This window comes from Rattus norvegicus, chromosome 7 (assembly GCF_021556685.1).
Source record: "Rattus norvegicus strain SHRSP/BbbUtx chromosome 7, alternate assembly SHRSP_T2T, whole genome shotgun sequence".
Classification (NCBI taxonomy): domain Eukaryota; kingdom Metazoa; phylum Chordata; class Mammalia; order Rodentia; family Muridae; genus Rattus; species Rattus norvegicus.
In genome coordinates, this window is record NC_141540.1 from 137,703,604 (window position 1) to 137,728,355 (window position 24,752).

General features: G+C 45.5%; 1 long non-coding RNA gene across 1 annotated transcript; it reads left to right on the plus strand.

Moving 5' to 3' along the window:
- Positions 1 to 9,749: 9,749 nt before the first annotated feature.
- On the plus strand, positions 9,750 to 21,093 carry LOC148004964 (uncharacterized). The gene is made up of 4 exons (XR_015625985.1): positions 9,750 to 9,824; positions 12,183 to 12,439; positions 17,890 to 18,034; positions 20,279 to 21,093. It is a non-coding gene; the product is annotated as an uncharacterized LOC148004964 (long non-coding RNA).
- The last annotated feature ends 3,659 nt before the right edge of the window (positions 21,094 to 24,752 follow it).

Genomic DNA, 24,752 nt, shown 5'->3' on the forward strand with positions numbered 1-24,752 from the left:
CTTATCCCACAGTTAGATCTATCTTTAGTGAGTCTGTTGCCCTGGACTATTAACTTCAAAACTGCTCCTGAGCCTTCCATCCCCACTCCTTAGGGTGAGATAGGAGGCTTTGAAGAAACTCAGTCTTAGTATTTTTTTCTTCTCTCAACTGGAAGGCTAGAACCAGGTACAAACAGGTTGGACGTCTCCTACCACAATCCTTGAGGGTGAGGGGACTTATCTCTTAATATTCACTTTGAGAACAGGGCAGAGCCCCCAGCAATTCAGATCCACAGAGGGGTTCCCTCACTGACCATCCCTCTGGATTTTTTTTAACTCTCAGACTAGTCCACATAGAACATTCAGAAATTCATCAGTGGTTTAGGCTTCCCAGAGCAAGCTCTTTTCTTTATGGGTGTGTCTATGAATGTGTCTCTGTTTGCAAATGTCTGCTCCGCTCTGTGTGAACCTCTGTGCACACCCACCCATCTCTCTAGTTTGGAGAGAGATGTTAGCATCAGGCACTGACTTTGTGGACACAAAAATTCAGCCTCCCCAGTTCTTTACTTGACCTTAGACTGACGCAGACCCTTCTGAACTGCTATGCCTAAACCATGAATTGGAAGTCACTGCTAGATTTTTTTTTGTTTTTTGTTTTTGGTTTTTTGTTTGTTTGCTTGCAGGCAATTTTACACAAAGATTCTTGAAGAAAACATGTAATTCTCTGGCATTTTTTTCCCCATGGGTAACTTCGATTTCCACCCGTGGCTAATTAGCGTAAATGCTCACAAAGCAACGTTTCTCAACATGACTGATCTCGTGGCTGGATGGAAGACTCATCTTGACAGCTGAGTGATTCTGACGGCATCCTAACTGCAGAAAGAACCTTGGTCAGTGACCAGGAGGTGGTCAGTCACAAAGGGTCTGATGAAGTAGAAATGTAAAAACTATTTCCTACCTACAGTAGTTCCCTCATTCATCACTACCTGGCTTTATATCCGTTCTCTTTGTCCTCAAAATAGAAACTATCTGGAGTCTGCAGCTTGCACTGAAGAAGTTAAACTTAGGTTACTTATCTAAAAACAAAAACAAAAACAAATCAGAGTCCTGTTCTCTTACCCAAATTTAACAGGCAAGTGTGATGTAACCCCATGGGTCAGCTGCACCCCTCTAACTTTTCAACGTGGTCAAAAGGTGAGTGAGAAGCAGCTTCTCACTCAGGTCAAGTCCCCTCATTTCAGGGACTCTCCCTGGCTGACAACCGGCCTGAACCCTGGTGCTTTTGCAGGAATTTGTGTTTATCTAGTCAGAGCCAGGGGCAGAGATAGCATCATTCCCACGGCGCCCGACTTAACTTGGCTTTGGATGATAAAACAGACGGGTTGAAACCTGTCATAGCGGATTACCTCGTTTTAACCATCATTTCGAGATTTTTATCTTTCCGTGTGGATAGTTTAGCTCCAGAGACTTTACTTGATCGATCTCCTCCTGAAGGAGAACTATCGTTACATGGGCCTACCCTGCCAACTCTCCCGTAGACTCCGGGTTTTTACCGTGTCGTTAACTCTGCGCTGTATCCTTCCCGATCCTCTCTGGGTCACTCGTGAGAGATCTGGGACCAATCTCTGACTCTTAGCCACTGATTTCATCTGTGCTAACCAAATCCTAACAGAGAAGAAGGAAGTGATTGGTCGAGGTTCCTCACCACCTGCTCCAGACTGTCACCAAGTACCGCCTTGGGCTACATGAGAGCTATTAACGTAGACGCAGGGTCAAAGCCGTCAGTTGACATCTGATCTGGGCCCCATGGCATGGTTAGCACCAGCTCCTTTTGGACATGATAAACCCTCCAAAGTGTCTAAGAAACAGGCAACGGATAAAGCAGTCTTGGTTGGGCCTTTAAGGCAGATCTCAGCCACATCTAAGGACAAGGCTGCAGCAGGCCATGACACTGGGTCCCTGACTTCTCATCATGGAGACTGTATTTATCCCCATTTCTGACTTGGTGATGAAAAACAATCCCATTGGTACAACAGAGCCACAGTCAAAATTTAATATATTTGGGTGGAGTAAAAGGAGCCAATTCAGACATCGGAGGCGTGGGGAATATTTTCCTTGAACATAGGCTGTCCAAGAAGACTCAAATTCTGTTCGCGGCCGCGCCATTGTTTTGGCTGGCTGGCCTGTAGGTTCTGGTAGTTTCTCTACCCTCCGAAGTAAAATATTGACACAAGTGAATTCAATGAGCAGAGGAGGGAAGACAACAGGGTGGGACGCTATTGAGTAGATCCTGATTCCACCCTGCTCTCTGAGGAGGATCTGGTACTTTCTAATGGGAAAGTGAAGCATTCTGGGAGGCCAGAGGTTAAGGCAGTCTTATTCTCCTTTGCCTGAGAGCTCAGGATGTACCTTTGTCACTGCCCACGAAATAACACGTGTGTGCATTCTGGATCTCATGTGGGGAATCTCTCAAGAGCCCTCTGTGCTAGCGAGGTGGGTTCCCCACCCCAGCATTGGGAAGGCATAACGGATTCTCCTGGTCCCCCAGTCACCTGGGTCACTCTTATATAAAAGTCCAAATAGAGGAATGCGGTGCTCTGTGGCCCACAGATTGTCCACCTGATAGGGGAATTAGGAAAACCAAGTTCTCCTCCCAAATCTGCCTGGGAGATAAAGTCTCCAGATCCTAGTTAATAAGTGTTACATTGCATAACTAACTGCAAAACTATATGTTATCTTTTCCCTTCCACCCAGTTAATTCGAGAACGCTGAACTCCAGGAAGCCAGGCCAGGGGAGGCAGCTGCTCCCTCCTCTGTGCGGGCTTCTTGCGATAAGATGTGTGGTATATCGCTCTCCACCTGCTCTCTACCTCACAGTACTGAGACAAGGGCTGGCCGCCCTGCTCTGCCTCAGCCCCTCCCTCTCTCCGTCCTCCCAGGCCTCCGATGGTGAGCGGAGGTCCATACTCATGCGTGCATGGGAGGTTCAGCTGTGAGAATCCCGAGGATCCTCCACACCGAGCTGCCTCGCCTGCCTGAGTTTCCTCAGAAACAAAGCTGATGTTTTTGTCAATATCTGCCAGATTGGAATACACATAGACAGGAAGGGAGGTGTAAAAGAAGAGAGGAACCTTCTCACAAAAAATACAGATGAGGACTAGCGAGCTCTCCTGCTACTCTACCTCGTTCATCTCTCTTCTAGGACACGTGCCGATCGATGGAACCTTGGTTAGGTAACTATGAAGTCTGCACACATACGGCTATATAAATGTAACTGTAACATTCACATTGATCATCTCTATATAAGGGACTCGGTCTGTTTAAGGTCGTACATATATGCACAGTGTTTAAGTGTGTGCATGTGAAGGCTGATGTGGACGGCGAGAGTCTTTCTCAGTCCCTCTCCCCTTATGTTTTAAGGACAGGGTCTCCCATAGGGTCTGGAGGTCTCAGGGTCTCCCATGGAATCTGGAGCTCACCGATTCAGCTAGCCTAGCTGGTCAGCCACCCCCACAGACACTCCTGTCTCTCTGTGTCCAGCCCTGATACTACAGGTATGAACACTATCATGCCAATATTTGTGTAGGTACTGAGATCTAAACTCAAGCTATCACACTTGGCCTGGCCAGCCCCTATTCACCAAGCCTTGCCACCAGCTCCAAGAATTGCTCTTTACGAGGTGGCTTTTCATATTCTGATCCTACTCTTGGCTTTCTGGAACACTGGTGGCTTGGTAGCTTGCATACACACACACACACACACACACACACACACACACACACACACACACACACACACACACGAGTCCATATTGTAATAACCCTCCTTATAGAATCCTACAATGAGCTGGTAACTCATGACCACATCCTCCTGACCACCTCAGCCGCTCATTCCCGCACCATCGATGGCCTTCTTGCTTTTTCTATGTGATATTCCATGTCTTTGCTGGACATGGTCACCCTCCCAGCCTCATAGTGCTCTTCACTTCCTGTAGGCGTGGCCTCACTGCAATGGCATTCCCTGCTCTCCTTCCCCATTGGAACCCCATCACCTCCTCCTCTCCCTCTCACCTTGCTATTCTCCAAGACCATACTCGCATCTAACATGATACATAGTCACACCAGTGGCTTGTTAGGCTGCCTTCAGCTTGCTGTGACAGAAGCCCTGGTGCACAGGGAAGGAAGCAGGGAGGTGCTGGTGAAATAGCCAGGCCAGGATGTGTTTCAAGCAGGTCTAGCCTTAGAGAATATCATCTGGAGGCACAGAGGTGCCCAGTGGACCCTCACGCTGTCAGCACTTGGGGGTATCACTGTCTACCTTGGATGGATGTGACTGTCTTCCTTAAGTTTCCATAGTTTGTTTTATTCTGTCATAGATTGGCTTCCGCACATTTTTTAAGATGGTCTATAGTGAGTGCTTGTGCATAGCTGCGGGAAAGGCCAGAAGACTTGGCTGGTGGGGAGTGGTGTCTCCAACTAAATGTGACTCTTAATGCTTAACGGTCATATGCCTTTAGATTAGACATTTTCATAATTCATAATTCGCCTTAAAAACAAGTCAAAGTAAGTCCTGGTGAAATATAAAAAGGCCATTGAAATGTCACAGAATGGTTACTTAACACCATGTGTTACATAACACCTGAGGGTTAGGGCAGCAGGAGAGGGGATCTTGCTCAGAAGTTTCTAGTAATCTGAAGACATTCAAAACACCGATGTTCTCAGGCGCCGCTGTGTTTGAGGAGTTTGAGCCTTTCCCAGTTCCAGGCAGCGGATCCGAGCTCAGGGTGGGTCTCTGGCTCTGCTCTGACTCACCTCTGCCCCACTCTTCTGCTGGCTCCTCCCTCGAATGGGCACCCCTGATTGGCTGCTTTCTCTGCCACCCCTTGGAAGCGCCTCATAGGCCCTGCAGTGTTTAGTGGGTCCCATCTATTAATCGACCGTATTTAAGGTGACAGAAAAATCAGGTGATTTGGTTTCTAAAATAATGGCTTTCACAAGATATTTCTTTACAGGGAACTAGTTCCTGGGTTCTTTCTTTCTTCCTTTCTCTTGGCAAATTACTAAATGTTGGGATATCTGCAAAAACAGTGTAGCTATACACGGCCACAGCTCACGGGAAGGTTGATGTAAATACAGCATGTGCTTGGGACCCAAGGCAGAAGAGTGGATTTCAGTGTAGCCTGCTTATGACCTGTCTTGGCCTCAGTTTCCCCGCAGACTAGATAATCTTTCAGGCTCTTTACGATTCTGTGAGCAAATTCCCAAGTCACCTTCCCCAAATCAGGAACGGTATCTGTTTTTGTTCGAGTGGGTATCAGACATTCATATCTTGGAACTTTGGGTCAAATTTGGACATGTGAAAAGCTAAACCGAATTGTGAAGGTTCCCGCCTATCAAACACACTCAATTTTGATCCAGTGTTGTTTTATGGGATAGGCCATTAAGATAATAATATGCTTGGGGGGGTGGGTATTGGCCCTGGACAGAGGGATTTGTTTTCAGCTCAGTCATGAGAGAAAGCCGACACTGTCATAGGAACTGGGGTACCTTCTCCCCCCAGGGAGGCTTGATGTGCAGCAAGCCAATACATATATTGCTCTTGGGCTCGACAGGGGTTCCAGGCAGGAGGGAACTAGGTGTTCACACTGTTTTCCTTAAGTAAACTCAGTGGGTTAGGAGGGGCCCCTGTCTGACTTGCTCTCTTTCAGAAGTGTATGTGGTGCTCCATAAAGGGAAGAAGAAAACCCTCAAGGACATACTCTGTCCTGCTTTGGTAGAAAAAGTACCAACTTCAGGACCCAACCATCTTAAAATGTCATTTCTACTATGACTTACCCAATACACTGAGCTTGGCCTTCGTAGCCAGGCCCGAGAAGCCATGGCCAGTCAGCTCCGTGTGGTGTCCCATTTCAGTGAGAGGCAAACGGCACTGTCGTTGAATAGTTGTTAGCTACACTGGCAGAACATTCTGGAAGGATTCTCCTGCCTTGCTTGATGGTCATTAAAGAGGAGCTTTGCAACCGCTGAGCAGCCAGAGTGCTCTGTCTGTCCGGGATTTTCCATCAGCTTGCGTTCAGATTTATCTGCAGACGCCCTTTCTCCTCTGATTCTCCGCGGACACTCCAGTTAATGTGGGCTGAACTGAGCCGCTCTGGACCAGGAAGCAGCCTCAGATCACAGGGCCGCTTCCACACCAAGGCTTATCATCAGACAAAAGGACAAGCCACCTAATTTCAGCTTGGCTTTTGGTGTGTGTGTGTGTGTGTGTGTGTGTGTGTGTGTGTGTGTGAGAGAGAGAGAGAGAGAGAGAGAGAGAGAGAGAGAGAGAGAGAGAGAGAGGCTGAATTTGGTGAGGGGAGTAAAATCAGATTTAATGACTCAATTTTATTAGGCCTAAGCAGTCTCCTGGCCAATCTTGTAGACATTCTTCCTTCAAGGTTGGCACGGTACCAGCATGCCAAGGGTTAATGTAACTGCAGGGAAAAGAGAGCACTTCTCCCTCAGGAGGAAAAGACCCAGCAATGAATTTTACTCACCCCACCCCCCTCAATCTACTAGATTTTATGGGAAATTTCACTTGGTATGTCCTTTGTATGAAGTTACTGAATGAAGGCATTTCGCACTGAGGAAACGCTATACAAGAAGAAAGGACTTCAGTAGTCAAGAGAGAAACAGTCAAAGGAGAGAGCATTTCATGACTTTACGAAAGGCTCTGTAGTGAGTCAGGCCCATTACTTTAAAAAGATCATGTTAAGTGAGGAAAGTAAGCCTGTTTCTTGACTTCAGGTAAATGGTCAAAACATAGTCAAATAAATATTCCTGGTCCCAGGCAGACCCCGGAGAATCTGCTCATCTGCAGCCATGGTGTCCAAGGGCCTGAGGGTGCACTTTTCTGGAATGACAAGCTGGATTTTCGCTCTCAGGAAGATGTTGTTTTGTTCTTGTATTTCTTGACCACCTTTGAATGTCTGACAAGACGATCTTTGAATAACACCTCTATTCATGAGGGAAAAAACATTTTCGATCTTTTTTTGATTGGGTTTTGTTTCACTTAGCTTTTGCCAGAAAGTAAGGGGTCATCTACGGTATATTGGAGGAGACTAATTTAACTAATAGGGTTTCACTGTGGATTGAGTGTTCTGAGGAAATGTTTGGGAACTGAAATTATAAACAGGAGTTCTGTGTTCAGGGTCCCCAGAGAAATACTAATGATTCCTGCTCACTGAACACTTTGTGCTGCAGGACCAGCCAGAGGCAGCAGGAGAAGGAGGGAGAGTCACCAACTGTGTCTGAACTGGGCTGGTGTTTAGACCAGTCCAATTGTGTAGTATAATTTTTACCAAGCTGTTATTTAGGACAACTGACGAACTCATCTAATTAATATATCCGCGGGTGGTTGAGGACAAACCAGAGCTGGCTTTCAGATTTCTTTGCCCACCCAGGGGCTTGGTGTAGAGGGGAGGCTGCAAGAGGCTCACAAGAGCTGGCTCCTAATTGGAGAACTCTTTTCCCTGAGCTGGTGGCCCCTGAGGACTTTTAAAAACTGTTGTTATTAGAACCTTCTATTTTGAACGAACAGGCTAACCAAGCCAGACTGGCCGTGTCTCTCGTTCATGTAAGGAAATGCAGGGCTTAGGAAATTGGAACACAGTTTCTTGATGAAGAAGCTTTGTTTTCTACTTTTCTGTTATGTCTACGTATGTACATTCTGTCTGTCTGTCTGTCTATCATCTATCTATCCATCATCTATCTATCTATCTATCTCTATCATCCATCCATTTTCTATCTATCTATCATCATCTATCTATCTATCTATCTATCTATCTATCTATCTATCTATCTATCTATCTGTCATCATCTATTGTGCCTAACACCCAAAGTGATCAAGGCAATGTTTAAAGTAGAAAACACCCACCTTTATCTGTGTGTCCAAGATGTAAGGATAACAAGTCGTTTCCTTGTCTCCTTTACCCATTCCTCTTCACGTCCCCAGTTAGTCTTAAGATGAATAGGCAAGATTCAAAGGCTCTCACAAAGTCCGTCTCCCCCAGTGGAACTTCCAGTGACCATGCTCACTGTAGGGCACACACCACCAATGGCGTGGCTTTCTGTGCAGCTGTCACGGGACACTGTTCCTCAACATCCGGAGCTGTATTTTCTGTGCTCATTTCAGACACGCAGAGGCTGTTGTGTGTCTGTTACATGTTTGTGTTGTGTTATATGTTGTGTGTCTTGTGCGCGTCTATGTGTTTGGCGTGTGTGGTGTGTGTGATGTGTGTGGTGTGTGTATGTATGTATGCATGTACATGTGGTGGCATGTATGTGCGCAGATCTTCTTTGGTCTGGGCTTATAAGCAGCTGTCAGCTGACAATGCAAGTGCTGGAAGATGGACCCAGGTCTGTCCTGAAAGTGGTACCAACCACTAACCACAGAGCCCTCTCCCCAGCCTGAGAAAGAAAGCCCTTTGAAATGTAGCTTCCAGGACTAGAGAGATGGCTCAGCAGTCAGGAGCACTGACTGCTCTTCCAGAGGTCCTGAGTTCAAATCCCAGCAACCACATGGTGGCTCACAACCATCTGTGATGAGATCTGATGCCCTCTTCTGGTGTGTCTGAAGACAGCTACAGTATCTATCTATCTATCTATCTATCTATCTATCTATCTATCTATCTATCTATCTATCTATCTATCTATCCATCTATCTATCTATCTCTATGTGTCTGTCTATCAATCTTTAAAAAAAAAAAAAGAAATGTAGCTTTCAGAGATGTCACTTCTCACAGAAAAGACCTTAGGATAGTTGTGTGTGAGAGATGGGGGTGAGAAGGAGAGAGAGAGAGAGAGAGAGAGAGAGAGAGAGAGAGAGAGAGAGAGAAGAAGGAGGAGGAGGAGGAGGAAGAGGAGGAGGAGGAGGAGGAGGAGGAACGGAACCACACCCATCTCCTCATAGGCAGGTGAACTAGCTCTGGGAACCAGGACACTCCTGCTTGTGCAGAATATGGGTGAACACATTCGTGATAAGGAAATTTCCAGCCCCCCCCCCAAGCAAAATGTTAAGACAGTAGATGTCTCAGTGGTTTCTAAACACAGTGTCAGTCAAGTGATCACGAACTTGGTTTATGTTGGCGCTTGACTTAAGTATTATTAATAAACCAATTTTGTACTCAAAATGCCTTGGTTTGCATAATGAATGATGGGGACACACTAATCAAGATCAGCCTCTGGGGATGCGACCTTTATTGACTTAAATGTTTTGTAAGAGACTCAGATTTGCTGTGTAAGACTTCTGTAATCTGAAACAGAGGGCTGCTTCTGTGTTGTGTGTGTGAAGGAAAAATACAGGAGTAACCTCACTGGGGCCTCTGAGAGAGCTCATCTTTCTTCTAGCAGGGTCAGGAAAGGGAGAGGTAAAAAGCCTTTACCTGACAGACAACGCACAGAAACAGTTGACAGCTCTTCCTATGAGAAACACGGCGTTCGCTTCCCGTTTCAGGAAAGCGGGCACACGGGGCACCTCGCATCCGACCAAGCCCAAATGTAACATCACTTGGAGATGCAGGGGAAGACGCCCATCCCACTCGCAGCATAGGAGCAGTTCTCCCCAGGCCTGCACTGCTCCGTGACTCTGAGGATGCTCTACCCACAGCTGCTGCACAGCAGAGCAGAGAAAGCGAAACAGCAAGGGCAGTTCCACTCTTTGCCCAGCAGGGGGAAGCCTCCAGCTCCCTTGCTGCTGTATCCTCTCCAGAATGTGCTAGTCCAGTGCCCCCTAGTGGTAACTCATTTTATTAAACATCGAGTTGGTTACAGGAAGTAGATTGAGCTCCGTGAAGAACAGTCTGTTTTGTAAGTATTTTACAATGTAGACAAATTCTGACATGGCAGGCCTTAGGTTCTCCGAATGCCCTTCGGCGTCATCTAACAATCACACTATCATGTAGGCGAGGAAGCTGAAGTTTCTGGAGACTTGCTGTAGCCATAGTGTGCTGTGTTGTGTTTTAAGAGAGCCAGGGTTGGAGGAATTTCTAAGCTCTGTCTTGAATTTTTTTCTTTTACTATTCTGATCCCAAGTTGACAGGAATTTTCCAGATGCCAATGGGGTGCAATGGCATTGGGGTAGGGAGCCTTGCAGCTGCAAGCCTGTTATCCCTTACCAGGGTTGCCTCTGGCTTTCTGAGCCTGGGTGCTAAGAGGCCATGGGGTAGAGTAGAGAAAGAACTGGATGGGTCTGCCCTCGGATCCTAATGCCACCGCCCCTCTATCCACTCTGAGACTGTTTGAGCTATGCTCTTGACCCTAGAAATACAGTGATGATTTAGAGACAGAAGATAGTCTTGGTCAAGATCCCTAATCTTTCCCCAAGTTTAAAATGGGGGTGTGCACACAATTGAATACTCTTGAGAGGAAACAGAATTATCTGGTGTGCTAAGAGAAGAACAGAGCAGGACAGAACCAAATGGAGGCGATGTTGGTTCAGTGCACTGCTAGCTGGTCAGCTGAGCTGTCTGTGGGTCCAGCATCCTTGGAACCTTCCTTGGGCCAGTTATCTGCAGACAAAAGGATGCATGCGTCCTCATGTCTTTTAATTAGACAAGCTGTAAATTATGTAACATCAAAAGAATGAGCTGGTCTTCACCTGATTCAAGCTCTGGAGATTTACTGGAGTCTCCAGCAGCAGTCATGGTTTAAAACTGTAGAACTGGGGGTAGGGGTGGGGTCAGGCATCTGAGAGACCCCCATATAGGCAGTGAAAACATTTGGTCTCTTCCTAACAGAAGACTGCTGTTTGGATATTTGCTATGATATCACAGAAGGAATGCATTCAGAATGAGTGATAACGGGGCTCTGTCTGTTAGTATCAGTTTGCTACACAAGTGATATATACATATATATTATTATAATTATATAAATATAATATATTTACTTATAATTTAGTTTCTTTTCAACAAACTTTTTAATCTATCATCTATGTATCTGTCTATGTATCTATCTATTATCTATGTATCTATCTATGTATCTAGTATCTATGTATGTATCTATCTGTCTGTCTGTCTGTCTGTCTATCATATATCTATCAACATCATCTATAGAGAGAATGGAAGTCCTGGCTTAGAAAACATACAAATTACTGAACATTAGGACACCAGATGAGGGTGAAGATTTTCTGACATTTGACAAATAAAAAGAAAGAAAGAAAGAAAGAGAGAGAGAGAGAGAGAAAGAAAGAAAGGAAGAGAGAGAGAGAGAGAAAGAAAGAAAGAAAGAAAGAAAGAAAGAAAGAAAGAGAAATGTATGTTTTGTCCAAAGTTATTCTCGGATTTATTCACTCGTCAAATATTCGCTGTGTGCCTCTTATGGACTGCTCACTGTCCGTGATGGGGTTACAGTAAAAAGGACGTAGCCCCTGTTTTCCTAGATGCTGGAGGAAAGAGGATTTCCAGTCAGATGAGCACACCGTCATGTTAGGAGATCGTGAGGCAGGAAAGACTGAGAGCTGGAGAGGGAAGCACTCTCTGGACAGGAGGCTGAGCAGAGATGATATTTGGGTGAGAGGAGGAGGCAAAGGCCCTGCGGTTGATTGACGCTTAAAGGTCAAGGAGGTCAGAACCTGCAGCTGCAGAGCAAGCAGCAGGGACCCACAGATCTGAGAGCAGCAGGGGGAAGGAGCAGGGGCCGATGGGCACGGTCAGTTTGAGAAACTTGAACAGAGGATAGATAGCATCTGGTTTATGCTCTAAAAGATGGTGAGTGAGCCAAATTTGGCCCAGACACTGGGTCCCTTTAAGGTAGAGCCTATCGGTCCCCCATCCCCCAAAGATCAAAGGTCAACATGATATCAAGAACAAATCTGGGGGAGCTTGGTAAATCTATGTATTTTACGTATTTCCAAGACTTTCAACTTGAGTACAGTAGACACCAAACGATAGACATCTTGTTCACATTTTTTCCTCTCCTTATCCCTTTGAAGGAGAAAGAGGAACTTTAGATCTTTTAACATCTCTAACATCTCTCCCCAACCTCGCTCTCTTGGGTTGTGTGGATCACTAAACTACTTGGAGTTTAAATGTGCCCGGAAAGAGCTTGCCCGGGAGGAAGCCTCCATTCTCAAACCCCACGCTTTCTGTTCCTTCCCTGTCAACCTGTGTTCGCTTCCAGCCACTGATGATCAATTTGCTCTTTCCTTCATGTGATTCAACCAAACAGGTGTTTAAGTGGTTTTAAAATGGGCACGGTTTAGAAGGAAGCCACGCTTATAAAGGAAGCCGGACAGAGTTCCCGAATGTGAGATGGCCTCCTTTTCAGTTCTTCCACTTAACGATGAAAACACAAAACAAAAGCAATCAAACAAACAAACACACCACCACCACCACTAACAACAACAAGAAGACCCATGGCTCATGAGAGACATGATGGCAGAATGATATCTTTTCCAGCATCATAAAAAAGGAGGCGCAGTAAAGGTAAGTGCTGGCAAATCGTACAAACCAGAACTGGAGCAGCAGGAGATGAGAGAGAAGGCTGTGTTTCATTAGCAGTGATGGGAGGAAGGAGGCCGGGGCTTGAGTCACTGCAGAGCACACAGTAGGTCATGCTCTTCACTCGAGCAGATTCATGGTTTGACCCTAGCAAGAAAACTACCCTACATTCCTGGACAGTGCTGCAGCGTAGTGGAAACTGTGTGCCTCCTTTTTAATGTTGTGAGAAAGGCTGGGCGGTGTCTCCAGTGTGCTAGTGGCAAACATGGACCCAGAGAGACCCTCGCAGTTTGTTACCCCCCCATCTTGGCTTGCAGCAGAAGTTATCCAGGGAGGCATATGGGCTCTCGGACTCTTTAAAGCCATTTTACCTTGAGGGTTTCCGATTTTCTAGCATTTGGAAGGAAGATGGAAAAGGGAATCTGAGCGAAGTTCGTGACGTCTCTGAGTAGCTGAACTGTGAAGAAATAAGGACACGTTGAGAATGTGTAGTAAACGTAGTAATTGACATGTGAAGTTGGCCAGTGGAGGGAGGACTGAGGCCCCAGGGTAGGTTCATAACCAGCTTACCAACCTACATTTCTACACTGGGAATGAGCATGCACCTTTATTTAAGAAGGAAACATACCCCAAATCAGTCTCCTGTAGGGAGACACTTCTTTTCTTATTTTTATTTTTAGAGAAAGGGGCTCTCTGTATAGTCCTGGCATCCTGAAACTTTCTATGTAGACCAGGCTGGCCTTGAACTCCTAGAGACCTTCCTACCTCTGCTTCCATTGTTCTGGGACTAAGGGCATGTGCCATCACACCTGGATTGAGATCAGTTCTTTTCTGTCCTCTTTGTATCATCATTTTCACTAGGTACATTGTTGTCGTTCGAATGTCAAGTGTCCTTCACTGGTTCTTGTGCTTGAACACTTGGTCCCTATCAGATTTTTGTTTGAAAGAAAGAAAGAAAAAAAGGAAGAAAGGTTGTGAAGCCATTTGGAGGTAGAGGTTTGCTGGAGAAAGTGGCCACCATGAAGGGCCTTGAGGGTTTATAGTCTGTTCCCACTTCCTGTCTACTCTCTGTTTCCTGACTGTGGCCCGCCCCCTCCTGCAGACAGTGTTCCCTACTTGGTAGACTGTATCCTTTGGAACTGAAAGTCACAATAAGCCTTCCTCTACTGGTTTTTGTCAGTTCTTTGGTCACAGCAATAAGGACACAAGTGTATGTGGATACCTTTTGTGAAAAGCCTGGAAAATCTCACAAAGTCACCACTGTGCTGTTGAGAGAAAGGCTCCCTTGTGGCTGCAACCTTGAAGATTTGTCAGGATGAAGGATGAACAAAAGAAATCTGGTGAGGAGCAATCGTAGTAAAGTTAAGCTGGAGAAAGAGAAAACCTGCAGATTGGAGGAACTTTGTTGGTAACTTACGCCCAGAACACGACAGAGTCTTGACAAAATTCATGAGATGGTATAAGGGAATCATGACAGGGGTCCAGAGAGGGACAAGTGAAGATAATGGGACCGAAGTGTGTTATACGCGTGTGAAAATATGTTACACACTTGTGATAATATTTTACACATGTGTGTGAAAATGTCACACCCATGTGAAAATATGTTGCACACCTGTGAGAAAATGATACACATGTGCAAAAATATGTTACACATGTGAAAATATGTTACACGTGTGTGAGAAACTATGTTACACATGTGTGAAAATATGTTACATGTGTGTGTGAAAATATGCTACTCACCTGTGAGAAAATGATGTCGCCCACATCAGTTATGTTATATAATCAATACTGTATAATACAAAGAAACACTAAGGAAAGGCAGTCACAAAGCAGGCAGGGGCAGACAGGAAGGAGAACAGGAGAGAATGTTAGAAGCCGTGAGACTCAGCTTTTCTTATTAAATAGGGAGGAGGCTAAGATAGTCACAAGCTGGAAATGTTTTATTTGTTTTATATTATTTTATTTTATTCTAGTGTGTGGCTATCTCCTGCATGTAAGTCTGTGTGCCATGTGTATATAGTGACCACAGAGGCCAGAAGAGGGTGTCAGAGTTGAATCACATATGGTTGTTATCGTATGTGGGTGCCAGGAACTGACCTCAGGTCATTTGCTAGAGCATTAAGTGCTCTCAACCACTGAGCCTTCTCTCCAGCCCTGAAAGATGAAATTGTTTATTTAAAAGCGCGCGCACACACACACACACACACACACACACACACACACACACACGTTATCCCCAGCTTATCATTCATGTACAGCAGTTTTGACACTCACAGGTGGGATGCAGGAGTTTCTGTAGTTTTATTTCTATATCATTACCATATAACTTTTGATAACTGTGTAGTAAATATTTTGGAGAAATAAGATTTTATAACTCAATTGCTTCATTACTTAAAATTCCAGATGATTGGGGGTGGATGTAATAGGGTCTCAGAATGTAGCCCTGGCTGTCTCGGAACTTACTATGTACACCAGACTGGCCTTGAACTCCCAGAGATCTGCCTGCCTCTGCCTCCTGAGTGCTGGGATTAATATAGCTGGCCCAAATATAATTTGTAAATTTTGTTTTGTTTCTTTAAGACAGGGTTTCTCTGTGTACCCCTTGGCAGTCCAGGAACTCACTCTGTAGACCAGGCTGGCTCAAACTCATAGAGACCCTGCCTGCTTCTGCTTCCCAAGTGCTGGGATTAAAGGCATGTGCCACCACAGCTCAGCACTAATTTATAATAATTTTAAAATCAACTAAAAAAAATCATAGGAAGCTGAGTGGGATGTCTTTACAATTTTTAAAGATTCCTTCACCTTATTGTATGTGTATGAGCCTTTTGGGCACGTGTATATGTGCACAGGATATGCACACTGTCTGTGGAGGTCAGAGGAGGGCATCACATCCCCTGAGACTAGCGTTATATGGATGCCGGGAATGGAACTCAGATCCTTTGCAAGAACAAGGGCCCTTACACTGGGCCACCTCAGCTCACAAAGACCTATTCGTATTATTTTTAGTCATGTGTGTGCATGCATGTCTGTGTGTAGGATGTGCATGTTTGTAGGTGGATGTTCCCGGAGTCCAGACATGTGAATCTCCAGGAGCTGTTGTTACAGTAGTTGTAAATCATCTGATGTTTATGCTAGGAACTAAGCTCAAGTCCTCTGCAAGGGCGGTGTGAGTTCTTACTGTGGACCTAGATCTGCGGCCCTTGCTACTTTTAATCTGATGGACTGACAACACAACACAGCAGCATCCCGTCAAGTTCAATTAGACTTTCTGACAATTACTTTTCCTACTTAACATCCTTTGGTTAAGTTTTGAGAATTGCCTTTAAAAAACGTTTAGCTTGTTTAACTTGCTACAAAGGTTACATCACATGTCTATTGTGATAATTATATACATTATATCTTCCGAGTTTTGTTGCCCTGCACAGCAGCATGTATTGTATGGGTACCTTATGAATTCCTGCTAGAGTTTTTAGCTAATTTCCGCAGTTTATGGTCCCCTTTAAATAACCACAGTTCGGTCTCTGTTCTGCCCACCGGCCACAGCTTCTTACCTGCAGATCAGCTGGAAAATGCAAAGCTATAGAGTCTACAAATTCTGCGAACGAACATGGTGGGGTTGAGGCTGTTTGCGATCTTAGTGGTTATACGTTATGTAACTACCCATGGACTTTAATGTAGAAATATTGGTTATGGAATGTTGCTCAAGTGTCTGTTATCACATAGTATATAGTAAGCTAACTTTATCTAAAATCTAAAAACTTCCAGACGGGAAAACACCCATCTCTAGAGTCAAATTAAGAATGTTGACTATTGGGGCTGGGGATTTAGCTCAGTGGTAGAGCGCTTACCTAGGAAGCGCAAGGCCCTGGGTTCGGTCCCCAGCTCCGGAAAAAAAAAGAACCAAAAAAAAAAAAAAAAAAAAAAAAAGAATGTTGACTATGCACAACAGTTTCCGCCTTTCTTTAGTCAGATAGAATTTTCCAGTGTTGAATAAGTGGTATCTTGTGGGGTTTTTTTAAAATGGAAATATAATGGCCAAGTGTCTTGCAACTGGATATATATTGATGGTGAGAATCAAGATTCCCCATCAGGACAAAGAGCGTCACTTTTCTAAAACTAGTTTGCAAACAGAAAGAGACTTCTCTTTCATATGTTGAGGATGTCACCTTCATCCCCTCTAAGGAAGGAAGAGGGGTTGTTGTCGTGGTCACCATCTGTGAACAAGACTTCTCAAGTTATTTTCTGTTAATAAATTGCTTTGTGTAAGATTAGAAAAAAAAAAAGAATGCCCAACGTCACACATACAGGACCAAAAAGTCATCATTGTCCCCAAAGCCAGTTAGTTACTCACTACCTACGTTTCTAATACTTATAGGTTACTTTGTTTGTGTTTTGAGTATTTTAAAATATTTAATAAATTTTAAACACAACGTTTTAAATAAGTAAGAGCAGCATATATTTGTAATTTTAAATATGTGAGGCGCACACACACACACTCACACACACACTCACACACACACTCACACACACACTCACACACACATACACACACTCACACACAGACACACATACTCACACACTCACACATACTCACACACTCACACACACACTCACTTGCACACACTCACACACAGACACACTACACACACTCACACATACACGTGCTTTTTGATGGTGCCCTTGCCTCCATGTGTATTAGCACATCAGGATTTTTCATCCTCTATTAGTAGTGTTAAGTGGAGTGACCAGAGCCCCACTCACGCTATTACTGACGGACATATCCTTTCCAGCCTCATGATTCCCCATCAAAGGGAAAAGTATTTTATTGCCTTTTTTGAGAACCAGCTCATGATTTTGTTAGTGTAATGATTATTTAGCCTTCTGGTTTGTGCTGGCTACTCAAGATCTTTTATCTCTGTTAAGTCCTTTTACTTCCTTCCCCGTTACACACCCACTTAAGTTGGAGACATGGTCCGTTTCTGTTTACTTGGTGAAGATGTGTTCGGGGTCTCAGCCAGATAAAGTCTGAAGCTGTCAGGGAGTAAAGCCAGCACCCTTGGCTCCTTGAACATAATGCAATTCCTTTCACATAGTAGCGCGTGGTGCCATTAAGGGTTTACATCCTTGGTTTCTCTGTGTTCTGACAACACTGTGGACCATGAGTGACGATCAAGCCAACTAGAGTTTAGGAGCAGCTCTTCAGAGAAGGATTCATGTCAGAGGTGCTGGGATGGGGCATGGCCTGGAAATCAACTCTTTCAAGACGAGTCTTACCCTATCTTCTAATTATAATAAAAAACATTAGAAATGAGCACATTTTTAACTAGACAGAAGTAATAGATCTTGCACATTTCTGAGTTCTCATAAGTTGAACCTCACCACTGACCTAATTATTCTTTTCCATACTAATGCAGTGTTCACATACTTCCCCATAGCCCAACTGTATATTCTACAGAAATCCTTTAAAGAGCTGGCCTTCCATCATGAGAATGCCCCTGCCTCTCACCAGCTGCAGCACTCGGAGGAGCAGTCCTTGCCTGAGCAGCACAGCAGAACAGAGCTATGGCAGAGGGGGCACAGGTAAGCTGGTCCCTGGCAGCCTGAGCCAGGGTGAGCTAACGCTGCCACAGGAGGTGGGTGAGGAGTGATGCCCTCTCTACCTTGTGCCTCACCACCTGTGGTATTTGGGAGAGCTAACCCAGCCCCTCACCTCGCCAAGGCAGCACAGTGGAGCTGGCTCTGATGGTGAAAGCACTGGTGGGCCAGCCCTGAGGGTGTTCGAGTGGGAGAGCTGGCCCAGCCCCTCAGTGGCTGCAGCACTTGGGAGAGTGGGTCCTGTGCCTTTACTGGATAGTGCAGTGGGGGTGGCTCTGGAGGCATGGGTGCAGGCGAGCCAGCCCAGAGGGCATGGGGACAGGGGACTTTGTCTCTTGCTGATGATTGTATTGGATGACCTAGCCAGAGCAGTACTGAAGAGCTCACTCTGGTACAGATAAGGGAGACCCCATAGGCTGACCAGCTCAGCTAATACCCAGGCCCAGATCCAGGGCTTTGAGTTGGCCCACCCCAAAAATCTACTCATCTGTGAACTGTTGGGGCATGTGAACCGGCTGGGTCCTGCTGATCCCAAGCTGTGGGTTCTCCACGACACAGGGCAACAGCAGGATAGCTGGGAGGGGCACAGGCGAGGAGCTGGGAGGGGCACAGTCGAGGATCCAGTACTGATGGTGTGGCAGAAGCCAGAGCCTTGAACCAGACCAATGACTCACTGCTATAAAGATTTGCAAGTGAAGGTGTTTGGACAGAGGAGTGTACTGTGGATCACACTGTGACACACGGCAACTTCCATGAGATGTTTTCTGTGTTTTGTTCTGTTCCTGTGTGTGTTTTTTGTTTTGGGGGTATTGCAAGGGCAGAGGTCAGATACAAGGGACCTGGGAGATGAGCAGGGCTGGGTGTATGATGTGAAGCTCACAAAGAAACAATAAAACATTGAGAGAGAGAGGGAGAGAGGGAGAGAGGGAGAGAGGGAGAGAGGGAGAGAGGGAGAGAGGGAGAGAGAGAGAGAGAGAGAGAGAGAGAGAGAGAGAGAGAGAGAGAGAGAGAGAGACTTACTTGCCAGCCAAACAGCCTACATCCAAAACATTTAGGGTTTCAGTCTGGGCTTCTGAGAGAGAGTCCAGTCAGTGAAATACTAGTCATGGAAGCATAGGGACCCTGGAACCCGTGTAAACCAAACCAACACCAAACCAGCCAGGAGTGTCCCAGCAGTGAGGAGGCAAAGACAGTGGCTCCCTCTTGCTCACTGGCCCAATGCACCAACCAGCTTTCTTGGTCAGTGAGTTGAGGTCAGTGAGAAACCCCATCTCAAAGACAGGTAGATGGCATGAGGTTGTCTTCTATCTCCACATGTATGTACATGCACATGTATACACAGAGACACAGAGATACACATATATACACAGCCACACACATACACACAGATACACATACATGTAGCCCCATACATATCCACACAGATACACAAACATACACATACACAGATGCACACACACACATATTCACACACACTGAGACAGATGTACATATACACACATACACACACATCACACATAGACATACATGCAGGCACATACACAAACACACACACACAGACACACAGACACACAGAGATACACATACATGTAGTCCCATACATATCCACACAGATACACAAACATACACAGACACACGGAGACACAAATATACACATACACTGATACAGACACACATAACACACATACACATATAGACAAGCACACAGCAATACACACAGAAATACACATTCACAGAAACACATGCACACACAATTGTCACACAGAGAGACAAAGACACACACACACAGACACATACACAGAGTTCAGCTATAATTTGAGAGTAATAAAAAACTTGTATGACTTTGAAATGAGTAACAGAGTTGGTTCTAATAATTCACCTAGGAAAATAATCTCTTTTCATGAAGCTTGTATCAAAAAACACTAATCCCAGAAATGCTTTGAAACTAAGGGGCCCCCTCCTCCCCATCCCTGCTTTTTCTCCTCCAACCTTCTCCTAGCTAATTTTCAAAGTTGGGATGTTTGCAATGACAGGAGAGAGACTGAGGAGTCTCTCTGAGAAAACAACCTGCTAGGCACGCTGGTTTGGGGAGCAAAGCGACACTGAATGGATGGCCTCGTTTGTGTCCTCTGGCTCATATGAGGCAGAGGAGGCTGGCTGCACAAAAGAAATGCCAGACGCACCCAGAGCTGGGTGCTGCAACGAAGCTGACTCAGTTGCTCCTCACAGGTCTGGTATCGCAATTGCAGGCCATGGGCTGTTTGAAAACGGAAGCATCGCTCCAAGCCTCTGAAGTATACAGAATGCTCATGGAGTCATCTGCACTGTCCCAAGAAGGTTACAGTTGGCAACCTGTTTATGACCTGGTGTCAAGACTTAGCTTACTCACTAAGACAACTGGTTAAGATGCTAAAGTGTAGACCCAGAAGGAAGTGATGCTGACTGGCCTGGGCAGAAAGGAAATCAGAGTCTCCCCTGAGAGCAATGAGCAGGTACAGGGGCAGCTGGGAAAGCCAGAGGCAGAGGCCAAGGAAGGGTAGGGGAGTGCGTATTGAACCAGAGACCCGCAAAAGCTATTTTATTTCCTCAGGTGAATGTTGTCTGAATTGAAGAATCCTTGAATGTTAGTTAGCTGAGCAAGCCTAGTTATCAAAACAAAACAGAACAGAAACTTAAGCGACTTAGCAGTCTACTCTTGTGGAATCTCTTTAAAATTCTTATCTTTCCCCCAGTAATTAGTTTTAAGAATCGTAAGTCAGAGACGAATGATTCATTTCCTTACCGGAGCCTAAGAAGAAATTATGAGGTCAAGATAATCATGCAGGGCTGGAGAGATGGCTCAGTGGTTAAGAGCACTGACTGCTCTTCCTAGAGGTCCTGAGTTCAAATCCCTGCAACCACATGGTGGCTCACAACCATCTGTAATGGGATCCGAAGCACTCTTCTGGTGTGTGTAGAATAAATAAATACATCTTTATGAAACTTATTTTAAAAAAAAGATAATCATGCAAAAACTATGTCTGAAATTAAAAGGAAACTATTTGAATTCTCAAAATAACAGCACATAACACTCCCCAGCAAGACCATTTTAAGATCTATCTTTCAGGCCACATAGTTCTGACAGTTTCCAGTAGAGGGGGTCAGAGGGTCAACTGACTATGATTTGCCAGATTCAATTTAAAGTAAGCCCTCCTCTCTCTATTTACAGTGCCCAATTCTTATTTAATTTCTTGACTTAATGGGTTCGGCGGACAGATATGTGTGATTTGCGTCTCAGCCTCACCCACTGAGGCGAGCCTTGATCCGCTGTCCTTCTAGAATGCAGAACAGCATTAAGAGGAAGGCTCATTGCTGGCCCCCCACCCCCACCCCTCAGCCGGCTCAGGGAAGCCACTGCCTGCCTCACTCAATCCAGAGGCAGTGTTTAACTCACGAAGTAAATAAATAACCACGTGTCTGACCAATTTCAAAACCACATAGACACTACCGTTTGATTCATTCAACCAACGTCTTTCCACCGTGCCCAGAGCAGGAATTTACCTGAAAAAAAATGCGTTTCCAAAAAACAAACAAACAAAAACCAAAAAGCCTTCATTATCATAAGATGACTGGGTGGGCATCAGATAAACTGCCTTCTTTATACGATTTCTCTCACACCCGAGGTGTCTTACACTGTTTAGTGGATTCCCAACACAAAATGATGCCTTTTAAATCTAATAGTTAAGGGATGGACACGACTGGTCATAAAAAGCCAAGGAGAGAGGTCTGCTGCGGTGTCTGTCTCTCACCCTGGACAGCATTCTCCTCAGTGTAAACACTCCTGAATTCAGCACAAGCCCGGGCTTGCCCTCTGTAGAAGCCTGCGTCGGTAGGAAGGTGAAGGCTCCCGGGAGGGCCAGGCATAATGGCAGATACGGTAACTAATACTATTGGTCTGATAAGCACTAACGTTTTAGCTTAAGAAGAAAAACCAGCAACCATCCATGAATAGGCTTGTGCAGGGAAAGCCTAGACACAGAAGATGGAAAGCGGCTGAGCAAGCCCCATAATCCAGTCCTCGGGCTTTTAGTTGACCAGGAAAATACCATTGAGCCCGCTCTACCTAAGGCCAGACCTGACTTCCCTAGAGTAGCCAGGCATTCACAGGCTGGGCCACCCTGAAGTAACAATCTGCCTAACCCTGAAACACTCACAGACATTTTGACACTTCACACAAACTGTCCGAATCAGTGTCAGGTTTAAAATCAAGCCCCCCATCCAGGTGTGTATTTAAGAGACATCTGTACGACTGATAGAGCAGACAGTTTGGTGACACAAAGGAAAATCTTTCTTACAGAGTTTCAAAACTGGGGGCAGAGGAATATTTTCAGAGGCCCAATTGAGACAAAAGGGAAAGTCAATTTTAAGTCCCCATAGGGTAGATGACTAAACGGTTGCCTGAAAGAGATTGCATTCAGCTCTGAGACACGAGTGTGTCAAGAGTTTGGCCTGAGTCGTTGTTTAACAGATATAGCCTCAAAAGAGACAAGACTCCTTTCCCGAGAGAAACCTGGAAACCCCAGGGTATCTGATCAAACAGAGGACAATGCCAGTGAGGGTGCCCTTGGCTGATGACGCGCAGGTAGGAGGCAGGAGACTGCCTTAGTAATCAATCACTCAGAAGGGACGTCTTACCAAGCATAACTGAGCCACCTGCTGGAGATGTCCGGAAGTGCTTGTGGGGGTCAAACGGAGCCGAGGCTGCTGGAAGCCGAGCATCTATGGAAGACTAAGGATTCGGTACCAGAACCGCAGCCATGGGAAAAAGGATTTCAGCTCAGCGTTTGTAGAAAGCAATCAGTGGGTGTGGACTGAGATTACGAGGTCTTGAGGCTCCTTGGCATCTTTGGTAAAGGCAAGCTGAGCCATCACCCATCCACACCTGAAGTTGGTGGTCACAGAATGAGGCTGTGTCCTTCGGGGACTTTGCTGACCGACTGTTTACAGTTGTAACATTTTGTTGGGGCTAGAGAGGACTCTCCTTGGCTCGTGGGCTCGTGGCGTGGAGGTGCGGGAGCAGAAGCGAACTGATAACACAGAAAACACCGTGGGAGACGGAAAGCTACAGCGGCTGCGCAGACTGTCACCACCAGCATCGGTTTAGCCCAAGCAGGTAGAGCTGCGATGAACAACGGCCATGGGCGAGTTTGCAGAGGCTGGCTCCGCTCTCTCTCCGTTTATCTGTCACCTTTGCTTAGTCACAAGTGAAGGATTGCCGAGCTTTGGAAACATCAGCTGTGAGCAGGGAGTCAACTTCGGATAAATCCCGGGGCTTGTGCCTCCCCCAGCGCCACCGCATTACTTACACCGACGATCTCCTAAAATGTCTCTTGTACACACATAAAAGGAAGTATATAATCGTAAGCCAGTGTTTTTCAACCTTTGTAGTGCTGAAACCCTTCAACACAATTCCTCATGCTGGGGTGACCCCAGCCACAAAATTTTCATTGCTACTTGATAACTGCGGTTTTTCTACGGTTATGAGTTGTAATGTCAAGATCTGACATTTCGGATGGTCTTAGAAGACCCCTGTGAAAAGCTCATTCAACCCCTGGAGGGGTCTCGACCCACAGGCTGAGAACACTTGCTTAAGCTACTATCTCTGAAGCTTTTTCATTCCAAGTCTGACTCTTTTTTTTTCTTTTTTCTTTTTTTTCCGGAGCTGGGGACCGAGCCCAGGGCCTTGCGCTCGCTAGGCAAGCGCTCTACCGCTGAGCTAAATCCCCAACCCCCCAAGTCTGACTCTTTAGAGTTGATTTTTAACATGGAAATATCGGGGTGTTTCTATTTGACACCCTCTCTGTGCATAAGAAACAGCTGATTCTTGGCTTCTTTCCTTTTTATGATCCTATATTTCTTTATGTGAGTGGGTAGGTGGGTACTATGGTGTGTGTGTGTGTGTGTGTGTGTGTGTGTGTGTGTGTTTGTGTGCACGCGCGCGCACGCAGGGGATCAGAGGACGATCTACAGGACTTGGTTTTTCCCTTCCCACGATGTAAGTTTGGGGAATGGAATGAGACCATGAGGTTTGGTCATCCCATTGAGCCATCTCACTGCCCCATCAGGTCTTTAAAATGTTGTTTGGAGACTAAGAAGCACACCACACCATTTTACAGCTCATTTGGGCTGTCAAGCACCCATCAAACTACTGCCCAGCTTCAAAAACAAAAGGAAAATCTGGTCAAATACCCAAGAAGCCCCACACACTTCCTCCTTAACGTCTCTCTCCACCACCACCCTTAATGTATCACTGTGGATCAATATTTATCAACTAGCTTGTCCCTCCACAGCATTTATGTAAACGAAATGATTCAATGTGCATTTCTTGAAGGGCATTACATTGGTCAGCCTTATGTCATAGGACGTATGTTTGTCATAGGAAACATGGTGTGTTCATTCTCGTTGCTCCATGAAATTTTTTTATTGACTGTTTATCATTTTATTAATCCACTATCTGGCCAATGTGCAGTTGAACTTTGTTTCGCTCACGTATTTTAAAGAGTGCTGTGGGGCTGGAGAGATGGCTCAGTGGTTAAGAGCACTGATTGCTCAGGTCCTGAGTTCAATTCCCAGCAACCACATGGTGGCTCACAACCATCTGTAATGGGATCCGATGCCCTCTTCTGGTGTGTCTGAAGACTGCTACGGTGTACTCATAAATAAA